At 50.5% G+C, this 17,231-nt stretch overlaps 3 pseudogenes; all 3 read right to left on the reverse strand.

The window, feature by feature from the left end:
• Positions 1 to 12,077: 12,077 nt before the first annotated feature.
• On the reverse strand, positions 12,078 to 12,196 carry LOC143937305 (5S ribosomal RNA; annotated as a pseudogene).
• A 322-nt stretch (positions 12,197 to 12,518) lies between these two features.
• LOC143937493 (5S ribosomal RNA) lies at positions 12,519 to 12,637 on the reverse strand (annotated as a pseudogene).
• Positions 12,638 to 16,168: 3,531 nt separating this feature from the next.
• On the reverse strand, positions 16,169 to 16,287 carry LOC143937023 (5S ribosomal RNA; annotated as a pseudogene).
• Between the last annotated feature and the right edge of the window lie 944 nt (positions 16,288 to 17,231).

Below are 17,231 nucleotides of genomic sequence, written 5' to 3' on the forward strand. Positions count from 1 at the left end.
AAAGGCAACTTCACAGAATGTGTGATACAAATAGTTACAAACAAATGATCATATTGCATGGATATCAGAGCCAATGGTAAGAAGTCTGAGGAGAATAGCACGTGTACAGCTTTGCGGTCATATCAAGATGAGATTAAAGCTCCATCTCGTTGGGATCCTCTACCACTTAAATTATTATTGATACTAGCCCTGCTATCCTCGAAGAGTTTAGATATCCATAGATAGGGGAAGAGTATTGTGTAGTAGTCAAATGGGGTCGGAACATACCATTTTCTTTTCCCTTTTTTGAGTTAAGAAGGGAAATAGTAGAACTGAAAGGAGGGAGAAGGGGAAAGAGAAGATTGGGGAAGGAAATGGCAGAAAAGGAAAAGAAGGGGTAAGGGGGTGTCGTGGGTAGAGTGGATAGGGTGGGGTCCCCTCCCAGGGAGCAAGAGATGCCCTCGGCTCACCAGCTCATCAGCTGTCCAACGTTTGGAACAGCGATCTCCAACGATCACCATGAGCTTACTATGTCTCGCGGAGGTATTCCTCCGAAAAGCGAAACTGGGTCCAGTAGAACCATCAGTTCCCATGCTCCTCCGTTTTATCCCTCATTGTGGCAGTCAGGTCTTCCATTCGTTCAATATCATTTACCCTTGCGAACCACTGGGTCACCATTGGAGCAGATTGCTCTTTCCACGACTTGGGATGCAGGCCCTAGCTGCATTGAGGAGATGTTTATGATAACGCTTATGATAACGCTTTCTCGACATAGGAGTTAGATTGAGAAGAACTGCTGCGGGATCATTGGCTAAGGAAATGTCTGTGAACTTGTGGATGAGTCTCAGGACAGGCTGCCAGAATGTTTGTAATTTAGGGCATTCACAGAAAATGTGGAGAATGGTGCCAGTCTGTTGCCCACAGTGACAGCAGAGGTCAGATTGACCGGGGAATATTTTGGCCAACACCACCGGTGTACGATACCAGCGTGTGATCAGCTTATATGAGATCTCCTGATATTTACTGCAGAGTGACGACTTATGGGTGAAAAAGAGTATTCTGTCCTTCTGTGGTTTGGAGAATGTAGTTTGTAAGTCCCTTTTCCATTTAGCTAGGAAGGGTGGATCCGTGGAGGATTGTGCGTCTGTCAGGATTTGGTAGGACCTAGAGAGGGAACCACGAATTGGGCCATCATCCAGGCAAAGTTCCTCGAAGGGGTGGAATTGTCTAGAGAAGAACGAATGGTTAGGTAGTGATCCGAGGAAATGGATTAGCTGTCTAGCTCTCCAGCTATCCAATGCAACAGGTACTTGCTCTAGCAGTATGGTCCCCGTGGGAATCAAGCCCGTGGGTCCAAGAAATAGGGCTGCTCTCAGAAGCCCTTTCGGGGCTTGCCTGGTAAAGGCCTGGTCAGACAGGCCCGGAGGGAATCTAGGATGTCCAATAATTGGGGTCATAGGAGAAGGGAAGTTAGTCAGGTGGGAAAGGTGAAAAAAACTATCCATCTCGGCGAGCGAGGGGCCAATTAACGGGTGAGTAGTCACACAGGGCTCCAATGGCCTCCCCGCCCAAGGCAGACCAGCCAGTGGAACCCGTGCCATCTCCTGCTCTAGCTTGACCCATAGCTTCAGTTCCCCATGCCGGTGTCTTATCACATATGGTCCCCCATCGGATAGTGTCCGCTGTGTACTGCGCATGCGCAGTACACAGCAACACAGATTCCGAAAATTGCCGAGCATGAACGGCGCCTGCGCACTGAGTCCAGGTTCTATCCCCACTATCCAAGTGGACATAGAGTAAGAATATAAAAGAGCCGAGCGCAGCGAGGCCGAGCCCGAAGCGTGGCGAGCGAAGCTCACCTGCGAGGGGCCCTCTAATATTCACAACCCTATGTCCGCTTGGATGGTGGGGCTACCACCTCCACTCACCGCGCAGGCACCGTTCAGCTTCGGAGATTTTCCGAAGCTTCGTCTGCTCCGTACTGCGCATGCGCAGTACGGCGCGGACACTATATCATGGCCGGACAGTATATGGCAGAACACCGGCACCAGTCAACCACCGGTGTCATGTGCATCGCTGTGTAATATAGAGCAGGGTCCGGGAAGCCAATACCTCCCCGCAATTTCGGTCGCAATAGCATTGCCCTACCAATACGCATATGTTTTCCGCGCTAGAGGAACTTGATAAAGATTGAGCGAACCGCATGAAAGAAAGTCTGGGGTATTTTGATAGGTAAGGCTTGTAGTAGATACAGAAGTCGTGGAATCGCGTTCATCTTCAACACATTACAGCGTCCGAACCATGACAGAGCTAGTGGGTCCCATCTTTTAAGGTCCGCTGTAAGCCCATAGGCTTCTTTTTATGTTGTTGGCTTTGACCTGTTTTTTTTTTGATTGTTTCTCAAGGTGAGCATCTTGGCGTTTGTCAAGAGGGTTGGGCGTGTCTTGAGGAGAACGCTTACGGCCACATCAACCTGAAAGCACCCGATCTCGTCTGTTTTCAGAGGCTAAGCAGCGTCAGGCCTGGTTAGTACCTGGATGGGAGACTCCCTGGGAAGACCAGGTGCCATAGAAGGATCTGGTCTGGTTAGTGTCTTGATTGGGAGATTGCCTGGGAATACTGGATGCCGTAGGCTTCTTTTTATGTTGTTGGCTTTGACCTGTTTTTTTTAGCTTGCTTCCCAAGGTGACCATCTTGGCCTTTGTCAAGAGGCTTCAGAGTGCCCAAAGAGAGTGCCTACGACCAAATCACTATACTATATATCTATATCTATAATAATAAATAATATTTTTAGTTATTATATATAAGATACTATATAGGTGATTTGGCCGTAGGCACTCTCTTCGGGCACTCTGAAGCCTCTTGACAAAGGCCAAGATGGTCACCTTGGGAAACAAGCTAAAAAAAACAGGTCAAAGCCAACAACATAAAAAGAAGCCTACGGCATCCAGTATTCCCAGGCGATCTCCCAATCAAGACACTAACCAGGGGGGGCGTGGCCTAGGCATGAAGGAGTGAGGACGCTCTTTTCTGGAGCTCCCGGTCCGTGACCCCTCCGCACCCCTTTACCACAGTCTGGTTGCATATTTCGGCATCGCCGACATCCCCGCGCTTCGGCGGAACACAGCCAGCTGAGCGGGGTCCGCCGCTGCTGCCATGGACAGGTACTTGGTCCCGCTGCAGCCTCCGGCCTCCACGCCGGATCCAGCCAAGATGGCGCCCGCGGCCTCCGGCGCTCCAGGCACAGAGGGAAGGTGAGCAGACTGCTATGCAGGGACACGACATGCCCCCGTTCTCCCCGCCTAGTGACTTGTCCCCGTGTCTCCCACGCTCACTGTCCATGGCCTCGCTTGACAGCCCGGACCATAGCGGCCTGCCACCCTGGTTCCCTCACAACTCCCAACTGTCCCAGAGACCCTCCCGCAGTGGAAGCCTCATCCCAGGACCGAATGGCCAGGCTGCTCTCGCCTCAGACACACAGGGGGACCCACCGCTGCCACCAGCACCGGCATTATTGGGGGACAAGGCCATCCTAGCTTTACTCCAAAACCTTCCCACTAAAGCAGACTTTAGCTGTATGGCAGCCAGGATTGAAACGACCTTGCGACATGAAATCGCAGGGGTCAAACGTGACGTGTCGGCTACGAACGAGCGGGTGACCACCCTGGCATCGGATGTGACCTCCCTGACCACTGATGTTTCTGGCCTGCAAGCCGCACATGATACCCTTGCTGACAGAGTGGCACAGTTGCAACTCCTAGTGGATGACCTTGAGAATCGCAACCGCAGACGCAACATCAGGATCAGAGACTTGCCCGAAGCCACTGGCCAGGCAGACCTCAAAGCCACAGTTACAGCTATATTTAACGCCTGTCTGGACCGCGCTGCTGACACAGTAATAGCCATTGATAGAGTCCACAGGACCCTGGGCCCCAGGAGCCCCACAGAGAACCGGCCACGTGACGTTTTATGCTGTCTCCACAATTACTCAGTTAGGGAGGATGTCCTGCAAGCGTCGTGGCGCAAAGGCAGCATTGATTTTGACGGGGCCCAAGTCACCCTTCTGCCAGATGTATCCCGCAAGACCTTCCAGATGAGACGCTGTCTGCGACCCCTTCTGGAACACCTAACTGAACGGAGGATTCCATACAAGTGGGGCCATCCGTTTCACCTTATAGTGCGCAAAAATGGGAGGCCCCTTGCGCTACGACACCCTTCGGAGGTCCCGTCCTTTCTGGAGGCTTTGGGCCTGCCCTCGGTTCAGGTCCCCGACTGGTTGGCTCCTGTTGTCCCCCAGGGAGCAGTGGCCCCGACGAACAACCCCTCAACCAGGCCACAGAGAGTGAGACGCCACCATCGATCCTAACGTCAGAGATCGCAGGCCCCTCAAGATCGTGAACCCTGAGAGAGTACAGTAATTTTCCGTTATTCCTGTGTTATACCCTTTTTTTTTTGTTTTCTTTTTCTCTACCAACATAGACGGCTGGAGTATCCAGCTTTGTGTTGTTTACCATGCCACGGGCCATTGTTCCCAGCGCCCCCGCTAGGGGAGAGGAAGGACATTGGAAGAACAGAGTTGGACACTGCACTTCCTGGACGAAGCCCTGAGTTATTGGCGGTACTGTTCACCATTCTCGTTACTGTTTATCTACACTTGCCCTAGTCTCGGCGCTCTTTGTGTTTTTGGACTGCCTGGTGGTGCCCCCCGGGTGCCCCTGGGCAGCGTTCCCGCTCCCTCCCCCTCTCCCCCCCCCCCTTTTTTCCATTTTTTTTTTGGGGGGGGGAGGGGCGGGTGCCTGGGTGGTATAAAGTTATCTATACTCTGTGTTGAAAAGTTTAATATGTTGGTCTAATTATGCACTGTTCTACTGTTGTTAACTGCCCGATACCTGCTGCAGTGATGTTCTATAATGCGTTTGATGTCGTAGTTAAGATGCCAAAGAAGCTCCGTGCATGCCCGATTGCGACTGCATGGACCATGGGATGCTGGAGGGGTACTGCACCGATGAGTTCCTCCCTCTGCAGTGCCTTACCTCTTCCCCCACTAGGCCCCTCTGCCCTAACCGGCAGGTTCTCTCTGATAGGAGCTTTAGCAATTCCCCGATCTATCCCCACCCCTCCTACCCTCCTCCTCCCTACTAACTCCGGACCTTCTCCGCTTCGTTACTGCTTTTCCTTTTTCTCCTCCTCTTCCTCTGTGCTTGAACTCTATATCTACTACTGACTCTGGTGGAGACCGCCGGCCGGGTACCACTGCCGTCATGGCCCTGAAGCTGGTTTCCTGGAATGTGAAAGGGCTGAATGTACCTGAAAAAAGGTCCAGCTGCCTAACAGAATTGTGGCGGATGAAGCCCCAAATAGTTTTCCTCCAGGAGACCCATTTCAGGACAGACCAAATACCACGGCTTTATAGTAAGCACTTCCCCCTGGCCCACCACAGCACGTCCCCTACTTCCAAATCGAGAGGAGTGTGTGTTCTTCTTGCTAAAAACTTGCCGTGGCGCCTGTTAGCTGTCCAAGCCGATAGTGAAGGGAGATATCTCTTCATTAAGGGAACTCTCCACTCGCAAACTTTTACTCTTGCCAACCTATACATGCCAAATGTGGACTAGCTGCCGGCCTTAGAAGCATGCTTGGATGCCCTGGCTGCATTCTCGGAGGGTACTTTGATCGTTGGGGGGGACTTTAACCTCACCTTGGACCCCCGCAGAGACTCATCATCGGGCACCTCTGCGATTTCTGCGAGAACGCGTTCACACATAAGAGACCTGCTACACTCCCACCGACTGATCGATGTGTGGCGTACGCTTCACCCACAGGATAGGGACTATACATTCTTTTTCACCGCTCATGGTTCTTACTCACGTATAGATATGTTTTTAGTCACCCACAATGCTATTCCGGCGGTCACAGACGCTCAGATAGGCCACATAGCCCTGTCTGACCATGCCCCGATTTCTTTGATGCTGAAGCTACAACAGGAGTCGCGTGGGCAGTCCTGGTGGAGACTGAACGAGTCTCTCCTGAAGGACCCTGAGACCCACGCAGACCTGCTTAGGGAATTAGAAAGTTACTTTGATCATAACCGTGATTCTGTTTCCAACCCCCTCATGTTATGGGCAGCTCATAAATGCTACATTAGGGGCATTCTTATTAAACATGGTCATAGACTCAAAGTGGCCAAAACTGATGCTCTCTCCAAACTTATTGCCAAGTTGCATGCGTGTGAACAACGACACAAATCCCAGCCGACTGCTGCGCTGGAGGTGGAGGTGAGAGATCTTAGAGAACAAATCAGAGATTTCTCTCTCTTTCAGGCTAGAACCAGACTCATGTGGGTTCGCAGGACGTATTATGAATATGGAGACAGGTGTAGTAGGTCCCTAGCGAACTCCCTGCGTGCCCAACGCAACGCGTCCTTCATTCCAACCATAACCTCCCCTTCGGGTGCCAAGCTTCATGATTCACGGGAGATAGCGGAGTGTTTCCGATCTTTCTATGAAGCCCTTTATAACTTGCACCCCCGGGACTCAGGAGACGCCCTCCAGGCCGGCACAGCGGCCATTGACGAGTACCTAGCTTCGGCAAACCTCCCGTCGCTGACACAGGAAGAGATAGAGCTTCTCTCGCAACCTATCTCCCCGGAGGAATTGTCGGCAGCGTTAAGAGACTCACCCAAGGGCAAGGCACCAGGCCCAGATGGGTTTACGGTCCCTTATTATAAGGCCTTCCTCTCCCTGTTGTCCACGCCGTTTGTGTCAGCTTTTAACGCCCTATTGGAGGGCCAGACCTTTCCACCGGAGCTGTTGCAGGCAAGCATCTCGGTCATACTCAAGCCGGAGAAGGATCCGCTTCTCTGTGCGAACTACAGGCCCATCTCCTTATTAAACAGCGACCTTAAGCTCTTCACTAAGATACTGGCGGAGCGGTTGGCGCCCATTCTCCAACGCCTGATACCTCTGGATCAGGTGGGGTTTATTCGTAACAGGGAAGCCCGAGACAACACTACCAGGACAATCAATGTTATAGAACGCGTCAGACGCCTTAAACTACCGATTATGTTGCTCTCTGTGGACGCAGAAAAAACGTTTGACAGGGTGAGCTGGCCTTTTTTGCTAGCCACCCTGCGAAGCTTGGGTGTACCCCCCCATGCTTTCATGCGTTACAGCTCTTTACTCGTCACCGACGGCGATGGTTAGGGTCAATGGGTTTGCCTCGTCGCGTTTCACTATTGGCAATGGAACGAGGCAGGGATGCCCATTGTCCCCCCTTTTGTTTGTCCTATCGCTTGAACCCTTGCTGCACCACATCAGGCAGAACATAGACATCAAGGGACTGGACACCCCCTCACACCACCATAAGGTCGCAGCCTTTGCAGACCTCTTGTTCTATGTCTCGGAGCCTCACATTACATTGCCGAATCTCTTAGCGGAAATAAGACGATATGGCACCCTGTCAAATTTTAAAATTAACTTACAGAAATCGGAAGCACTCAACGTCTCCCTGTCTACCAACGCCCAGACGAGTCTAAGCACTAATTTTCCCTTTCGTTGGGCAACTGGGGCTATACAATATCTGGGTACCAAGGTTCCCCCGGACCCACATCTGATTTTCCAATTGAATTTCCAGCCGCTTCTAAAAAATTTTGCCGTAGATCTAGAGAGGTGGTCAAAGTTGGCGACCTCTTGGTTTGGGAGATGCAATGTGCTCAAAATGAATGTAATGCCCAGACTCTTGTACCTATTACAAGCCTTACCGATAAAAATCCCCCAATCATTTTTTAAAGCCATGCGCTCCATCTTTATTCGATACGTATGGCAGGGCAGGCCTCCAAGACTCAGCCGAACATTACTGCTCAGATCAAAAGACAAGGGAGGGATTGGCCTCCCAGATCCGGCATGGTACTATACGGCGGTGCACATGAACAGAGTAGTTGACTGGTGCAGACACCTGAAGGATAAGCTGTGGGTTCGTCTGGAGCGTGAATCCGTACCATTTCCAGGTTTGCCCTGGAGTGGACCGGGCTGGTCGGGAGCGACGCAGGCACACCCACTCATTGAGCCAATGTTACAAGAGCTAGACAGATATTTTACCCTGATGGGCGTGCCCAGTTTCCCTTCGCCCATGACTCCTATTATTGGACACCCACGCTTTGAACCCGGCATGACGGAAAAGTCTTTCCGCCTCGACCCTGACCGGGACCTTGTGCGGGCCTCTTCTTTTCTTGGCCCTAGGACGTGGACAGCGGTCTCCACTATGTACGAGGCGTTAGCAACCACTGCCCTGGGACAGTGGAAGCTTGCCCAACTCTCCCACTTCTTGAAATCTTTGCCAAACAGTGGCGAATTCCGCAGACCCCTAACATCGTTTGAGGAGGTATGCTCAGGAGAGGGACCGACCCGAGGGTCTCTTTCCCTGTCATATCGCATCCTACTTGACCAACTCTCCCAGGGTAACCTGGTGTTCGTGGAAAAATGGGAGCAAGACCTGCATATCCGGCTCTCGCCAGACCAGAAGAACCGCGCGCTTCTTTTTGCGCACAAGTCATCCCTATGCAGTAAATACCAGGAAATAGCTTATAAAATTTTGACCCGATGGTACAGGACCCCCACTGTCCTGGCGGCTATGTTTCCCGGTCACAGCCCTTTGTGCTGGAGATGCGGTGAACAAGCCGGCACGTTACTACATATCTTCTGGGAATGCCCTCAACTGGCCCATTTCTGGAGACAGGTTCTCAATATCATTTATGACCTCACGGCTATTGATCTCCAGAACAACCCAGCTGCGATCTTCCTCAATCTGACCCCACTCTCGAGCAAGAAGTACCATAAATCTCTCTTAAAACATCTTCTGAGTGGGGCCAGGGCATGTATACCTAGCATGTGGAAACAGCAGGCCGCTCCACTGGTGTCTCACTGGTTTGCAAGAGTTTGCGACATCTACCGTATGGAACAGCTCACATCAGCGTTAGGCGACAGGGAGGAAGAGCACACTGCTCGTTGGTTGTCGTTGGTTGTCTTGGAGCCCCCCATCCCCTTCTCCTGCCCATTTGCTCCCCCCTCTTTCCCTACCCCCTAACTCCCAAGTATAATTAAAATACATGGTGATTGCAAGGATCTTTTCGTTTTGTTCCCTCGATTTCCCAGCCAGGGGTTGGCGGCCCTCGGGGTGGTCCCGGCTGAGCTCTTTGACCAATAGAATGAAGGTGACCGATGTTAGAGGCCCCTCAATCTGGGCCTTGAGGGGGATCGCCCCGCGGACTGCCCTGGTTTATAAGTAGACACTGGGGTGCCAGATCATTAGAGTGGGATAATGTGGTGGCCTAGCCACGGCTGGGGCTGCTGCTGACATAAGTTGTTAGGTTTCCCCCGGTCCCCCACGAAGTATTAACTATGTATTTTTGTTAACCTGGAAAACTGAGGGATCTATGTCTTTTAAAGTTTGTCTCTGTATTACCTGCAATCCGTAAATAAAGAATAAAAAAAAAAAAAAGACACTAACCAGACCAGACCAGATCCTTCTATGGCACCTGGTCTTCCCAGGGAGTCTCCCATCCAGGTACTAACCAGGCCTGACGCTGCTTAGCCTCTGAAATCAGACGACATCGGGTGCTTTCAGGTTGATGTGGCCGTAAGCGTTCTCTTCAAGACACGCCCAACCCTCTTGACAAACGCCAAGATGGTCGCCTTGAGAAACAAGCAAAAAACAACATAAAAAGAAGCCTATGGGCTTACAGCGGACCTTAAAAGATGGGACCCACTAGCTCTGTCATGGTTCGGACGCTGTAATGTGTTGAAGATGAACGCGATGCCACGACTTCTGTATCTACTACAAGCCTTACCTATCAAAATACCCCAGACTTTCTTTCATGCGGTTCGCTCAATCTTTATCAAGTTCCTCTGGCGCGGAAAACATAAGCGTATTGGTAGGACAATGCTATTGCGACCGAAATTGCGGGGAGGTAATGGCTTCCCGGACCCTGCTCTATATTACACAGCGACGCACATGACACCGGTGGTTGACTGGTGCCGGTGTTCTGCCATATACTGTCCGGCCATGATATAGTGTCCGCGCCGTACTGCGCATACGCAGTACGGAGCAGACGAAGCTTCGGAAAATCTCCGAAGCTGAACGGCGCCTGCGCGGTGAGTGGAGGTGGTAGCCCCACCATCCAAGCGGACATAGGGTTGTGAATATTAGAGGGTCCCTCGCAGGCGAGCTTTGCTCGCCACGCTTCGGGCTCGGCCTCGCTGCGCTCGCCTCTTTTATATTCTTACTCTATGTCCACTTGGATAGTGGGGATAGAACCTGGACTCAGTGCGCAGGCGCCGTTCATGCTCCGCAATTTTCGGAATCTGTGTTGCTGTGTACTGCGCATGCGCAGTACACAGCGGACACTATCCGATGGGGGACCATATGTGATAAAACACCGGCATGGGGAACTGAAGCTATGGGTCAAGCTAGAGCAGGAGATGGCGCGGGTTCCACTGGCTGGTCTGCCTTGGGCGGGGAGGCCATTGGAGCCCTGTGTGACTACTCACCCGTTAATTGGCCCCTCGCTCGCCGAGATGGATAGTTTTTTTCACCTTTCCCACCTGACTAACTTCCCTTCTCCTATGACCCCAATTATTGGACATCCTAGATTCCCTCCGGGCCTGTCTGACCAGGCCTTTACCAGGCAAGCCTCGAAAGGGCTTCTGAGAGCAGCCCTATTTTTGGACCCACGGGCTTGATTCCCGTGGGGACCATACTGCTAGAGCAAGTACCTGTTGCATTGGATAGCTGGAGAGCTAGACAGCTAATCCATTTCCTCGGATCACTACCTAACCATTCGTTCTTCTCTAGACAATTCCACCCCTTCGAGGAACTTTGCCTGGATGATGGCCCAATTCGTGGTTCCCTCTCTAGGTCCTACCAAATCCTGACAGACGCACAATCCTCAACGGATCCACCCTTCCTAGCTAAATGGAAAAGGGACTTACAAACTACATTCTCCAAACCACAGAAGGACAGAATACTCTTTTTCGCCCATAAGTCGTCACTCTGCAGTAAATATCAGGAGATCTCATATAAGCTGATCACACGCTGGTATCGTACACCGGTGGTGTTGGCCAAAATATTCCCCGGTCAATCTGACCGCTGCTGTCACTGTGGGCAACAGACTGGCACCATTCTCCACATTTTCTGGGAATGCCCTAAATTACAAACATTCTGGCAGCCTGTCCTGAGACTCATCCACAAGTTCACAGACATTTCCTTAGCCAATGATCCCGCAGCAGTTCTTCTCAATCTAACTCCTATGTCGAGAAAGCGTTATCATAAGTCCTTACTTAAACATCTCCTCAATGCAGCTAGGGCCTGCATCCCAAGTCAGTGGAAAGAGCAATCTGCTCCAATGGTGACCCAGTGGTTCGCAAGGGTAAATGATATTGAACGAATGGAAGACCTGACTGCCACAATGAGGGATAAAACGGAGGAGCATGGGAACAGATGGTTCTACTGGACCCAGTTTCGCTTTTCGGAAGAATACCTCCGCGAGACATAGTAAGCTCATGGTGATCGTTGGAGATCGCTGTTCCAAACGTTGGACAGCTGATGAACTGGTGAGCCGAGGGCGTCTCTTGCTCCCTGGGAGGGGACCCCACACTATCCACTCTACCCACGACACCCCCTTACCCCTTCTTTTCCTTTTCTGCCATTTCCTTCCCCAATCTTCTCTTTCCCCTTCTCCCTCCTTTCAGTTCTACTATTTCCCTTCTTAACTCAAAAAAGGGAAAAGAAAATGGTATGTTCCGACCCCATTTGACTACTACACAATACTCTTCCCCTATCTATGGATATCTAAACTCTTCGAGGGTAGCAGGGCTAGTATCAATAATATTTTAAGTGGTAGAGGATCCCAACGAGATGGAGCTTTAATCTCATCTTGATATGACCGTAAAGCTGTACACGTGCTATTCTCCTCAGACTTCTTACCATTGGCTCTGATATCCATGCAATATGATCGTTTGTTTGTAACTATTTGTATCACACATTCTGTGAAGTTGCCTTTGCATTGTATGTCGCATACTACTAAATAAAAAAACAAAAAAAACAGAAGCCTATGGCACCTGGTATTCCCAGGCGGTCTCCCATCCAGGTACTAACCAGGCCCGACACTGTTTAGCATCCGAGATCAGACGAGATTGGGCGCTTTCAGGGTGATGGGGCCGTAGGTGATCTCTTCGGGCACTCTCAACCCTCTTGACAAATGCCAAGATGGTCACCTTGGGAAACAAGTGAAAAAAAAACAGGTCAATGTCAACAACATAAAAAGAAGAATACGGCACCTGGTATTCCAACGCCATCTCCCATCCAGGTACTAACAAGGCCCAACCCTTCTTAGCCTCAGAAAAGAGAAGAGATAGGGCTCTTTCAGGGTGATGCTGCTGTAAGCGATCTCTTTGGGCACTCTCAACCCTCTTGACAAATGCCAAGATGGTCACCTTGGGAAACAAGCAAAAAAAAAAAAACGAATCAACGCCAACAACATAAAAAGAAGCCTACAATAACTGGTAATCCCAGGTGGTCTCCCATCCAGGTACTAACCAGGCCCGACTCTTCTTAGCCTCCAAGATCAGACGAGATTGGGTGCTTTCAGAGTGATGTGGCCATAGGCAATCTCTTCAGGCACTCTCAACCCTCTTGACAAACACCAAGATGGTCACTTTGGGAAATAAGCGAAAAAAAAACAGGTCAACGCCAACAACATAAAAAGAAGTCTACGACACCTGGTATTCCCAGGCGGTCTCCCATCCAGGTACTAACAAGGCCCGACTCTATTAGCCTCCAACATCAAACGAGATCGGGTGCTTTCAGGGTGATGTGCCCGTAGGCAATCTCTTCAGGCACTTTCAACCCTCTTGACAAACGCCAAGATAGTCACCTTGGGAAACAAGCAAAAAAATAAAAATAAGTCGGAAGCTAGAGACAATACGGCCCGAGTCCTCAATTTAATCCATGCGGCGCATGTACAGGGAAGGCCCTTGCTTATGTTGTCAACGGACACGGAGAAGGCCTTTGACAGGGTGGCCTGGCACTTTATGCAGGCCACCCTGGAACATATAGGTCTTGGCCCCAACATGATGAGCTGGGTAATTTCGCTTTACTCCACGCCATCGGCAGCGGTACGGGTGACCGAGTGGTGCTCGGACTCTTTCCCCATCACTAATGGGACGAGGCAGGGGTGCCCTCTGTCTCCCCTAATTTTAATTCTGACACTGGAACCACTTATGTGTCACGTTCGGAATGACCCGAATATTACTGGCATATCCAAACCCTCGGCACACCACAAAATTGCGGCGTACGCTGACGATCTAATTTTTTCTGTCTCCAATCCACACATTTTGCTTCCCAAAATACTTGCGTCTCTACAGCGACACGACAGCCTATATGTATTGAATATATCGGTTCCGGATGGTGAGGCCAAGAGGCTCCGCTCCTCTTTTCCATTCTACTGGGCTGAAAAATCTATACGTTAACTGGGCGTTGACATCGCAGCGGATTTAGCGCAATTGTACCTGCTTAATTTTGTCCCTCTCCTGGATAGACTGAAATCTGATTTGGGAAACTGGAATGCTTTAACACTGACCTGGTTCGGGCGCTGTAATGCATTCAAAATGATGGCCCTCCCTCGGATCTTATACATGTTCCAGACATTACCGATCCGGTTACCCCCAATTTTTTTCAGACAACTGCAGGTGCTGCTCCGGGACTTTATTTGGGCGCGCAAACCGCCCAGAGCCCGTTTGCAATTGCTTGCCAGACCAAAGGACAAGGGGGGTCTGGGTCTCCCAGATCTCAGACAATACTACAGAGTGACTCTGCTAGCGAGAGTCGTTGATTGGCATTGTAATGGCCCATACAAGCAGTGGGTGGAGATGGAGATTGAGGATGGATCCATTCCCCTATTGACCTCCCCGTGGCTCCTGTCCTCCCTACCAAAAGACCTCAGAGGTCACCCCGTAGTGGGAGCTACGTTGGCTGTTGTGCGGAGGTTGTTCCGCTGCACACACATTGCTCCCCTGCCATCACCAATGACTCCGGTTATAGGTAATCCAGACTTCCCATCGGGATTTACCAACAAGAAACTGCGACAGTTGACAGTGGTGGGGAAACAGCGTCTGGGAGAGGTGTGGCCCACGGGAGGGCTCCCGACCACGTAAACTGTCGCCGAGCTTTCTGACCCTCCGCTTGACTTGTTTAGTGCTTATCAACTTCGTCACTTTCTTCTGGCCATACAAAGGGCCCCCTACACTCCTAGAGACCTGACACCCTATAAATCCATCTGTCACAAAAGGGAACCTGTGCGACACACCCTCTCCCTCCTGTACAACCTATTGAGTAGTCAGAAGGAGGAGTCGACCCCCACCATTTATCCACAAATGGGAGAGGGACTTAGGCATCACATTTACCCCACAACAGATAGGGAAGATCCTGACCTTAGTACATAAAGCTTCCATCGCAAACCAATATCAAGATACAAGATAGTCTCACGCTGGTATAGAGTCCCATACCTTCTGAATAAAATGGATAGATCGATCCCGGATGTTTGTTGGAGGTGAAATTCAGATATGGGGACCATGGGACACCTTTTCTGGGCATGCCCGACCTTGAGGAACTTTTGGGTTCCCAGTAGCGTGCCTTCTACACTTGACCGAACAGCCTGTTCGAAAATACAAAAAAACCCTCACGATGCAACTCCTGAATGCCGCCCGGGCCTGCATTCCCGCACTGTGGAGGCAGCCTCAGCCCCCATCCAAGGTGCTGTGGTATTCCAAAGTCAATCATATTCTCCGGATGGAAGAATTGACCGCCACCCTTCACAACACTGAAGAGGCATTTAGTGTTACATGGAGGCCCTGGACGTATTTTACTGGTACTCGAGACTACATTCGGGAGGTGAGCAGTGCCTCCGTCCCAGAAAACGACTGAACATCTAACGTTTACCTACGTAGGCCATGTCTGCCCTGGGTGGCATTCCCCCCCTCCTTTTTGTCTTTATTTTTCTTTTTTTCCCCGTCGCCATCCCCCCACCTCCTCTTCTCTCCGTCTTTGCACTCTCTTCTTCCCCCGTCCTCCCTTTTGACTATGCCTTGTCTCCTTACTAGCCTTCGGGACCCAGAAGAACCCCAGGGTTCTGGACATGACCGGCTCATATTTTGCTCTGGTTCACGTAGGTCATGATAAGCTGGCTCGCTGTGGTCCCAGTTGTTCTCCATGATTACATTTGTCCGAACGGAGCTGCACTAGTTATACTGTACTACATGTCGGAGGTGGGGTTTCTCTATTTTCTGCATGAAACTGTAGGACTCCCCTCTGAGAACCCAGAGTTATTTGGCTGCCTATTTTTTGTTAGCATGTAATTGTGACCCTGGGTCATGCTGTATGGTTGACTGTTATATTTATATTGTTCTACTTATACTTAATAAAAGAATAAAACAAAAAAAATAAATAAGTCAATGCCAACAACTTAAAAAAAAAGCCTATGGCATCGAGAAATCCCAGGCGGTCTCCCATCCCGGTACTAACCAGGTCCCAACCCTGCTTAGCCTCTGAGATCAAATGCACGCTCAACCCTCTTGACAAACGCCAAGATGGTCACCTTGGGAAACAAACAAAAAAAAACAAGTCAATGCCAACAACATAAAAAGAAGCCTGCAGCATTTGGAAAACCCAGGCGGTCTCCCATCCAGGTACAAACCAGGCCCAACCCTGCTTAGCCTCTGAGACCAAACGAGATTGGGCGCTTTCAGGGTGTTGTGCCCGTAGGCAATTTCTTTGTGTACTCTTAACCCTCTTGACAAATGCCAAGATGGTCACCTTGGGAAAAAAGGGAAAAAAAACAGGTCAAAGCCAACAACATAAAAAGAATCCTACGGCATCCGGTATTCCCAGGCGATCTCCCAATCAAGACACTACCAGACCAGATCCTTCTATGTAACCTGGTCTTCCCAGGCAGTCTCCCATCCAGGTACTAACCAGGCCTGATGCTGCTAAGCCTCTGAAATCAGACGAGATCGGGTGCTTTCAGTGTGATGTGGCCGTAAGCGTTCTCTTCAAGACACGGCCAACCCTCTTGACAAACGCCAAGATGGTCGCCTTGAGAAACAAGCGAAAAAAACAGTTCAAAGCCAACAACAAAAAAAGAAGTCTATGGCACCTGGTATTTCCAGGCGGTCTCCCATTCAGGTACTAACCAGGCCCGACACTGTTTAGCCTCTGAGATCAGATGAGATTGGGCGCTTTCAGGGTGATGGGGCCGTAGGTGATCTCTTTGGGCACTCTCAACCCTCTTGTTAAACACCAAGATGGTCACCTTGGGAAACAAGCGAAAATAAACAGGTAAATGCCAACAACATAAAAAGAAGCCTACGGCACCTGGTATTCACAGATGGTCTCCCATACAGGTATTAACCAGGCCGTACACTGCTAGGCCTCCGAGATCAGATGAGATTGTGCACTTTCAGGGTGATGTGGCCATAGGTGTTCTATTTAGACACTCTCAACCCTCTTGACAAATACCAAGATGGTTATCTTGGGAAACAAGTGAAAAAAAAAAGGTCAACGCCAACAACATAGACCCTGGCGGTCTCCCATCTGACCCAGACCCTGCTTAGCCTCTGAGATCGGGCGCTTTCAGGGTGATGTGACCTCAGGCGAACGCTTTGGGACATACTCAAAACTCTTGACTGATGCTAAAATGGTCACCTTGGGAAACAAGCGAAAGAAAAACAGGTCAAAGTACTATCCAGGCCGGACCCTGCTTAGCCTCTGAGATCAGATGAGATCGGGCGCTTTCAGGGGGATGTGGCCGTAAGAGATTTCTTTGGGCTCTCTCAGCCCTCTTGACAAATGCCAAGATGATCACCTTGGGAAACAAGCGGAAAAAAAAAAGCATGTCAACGCCAACAACATAAAAAGAATGCTACGGCACCTGGTATTCCCAGTTGGTCTCCCATCCAGTTACTAATCAGGCCCGACAATGCTTAGCCTCCGAGATCAGACAAGATCAGGCACTTTCAAGGTGATGGGGCCATAGGCGATCTCTTCGGGCACTCTCAACCATCTTGACAAACGCCAACATGGTCATCTTGGGAAACAAGCGAAAAAAACCAAGTCATTGCCAACATTGGAGGCTAAGCAGGGTTGGGCAATCAGTTTCCTTGCCTGAAATAGGCATCTCAGAACTGCCATCTGGCTACTTCCCGGGT

The sequence above is a fragment of the Lithobates pipiens genome, unplaced genomic scaffold (genome assembly GCF_037356315.1).
Source record: "Lithobates pipiens isolate NorthernLeopardFrog02 unplaced genomic scaffold, aLitPip1_a1.2 Scaffold_28, whole genome shotgun sequence".
NCBI lineage: Eukaryota > Metazoa > Chordata > Amphibia > Anura > Ranidae > Lithobates > Lithobates pipiens.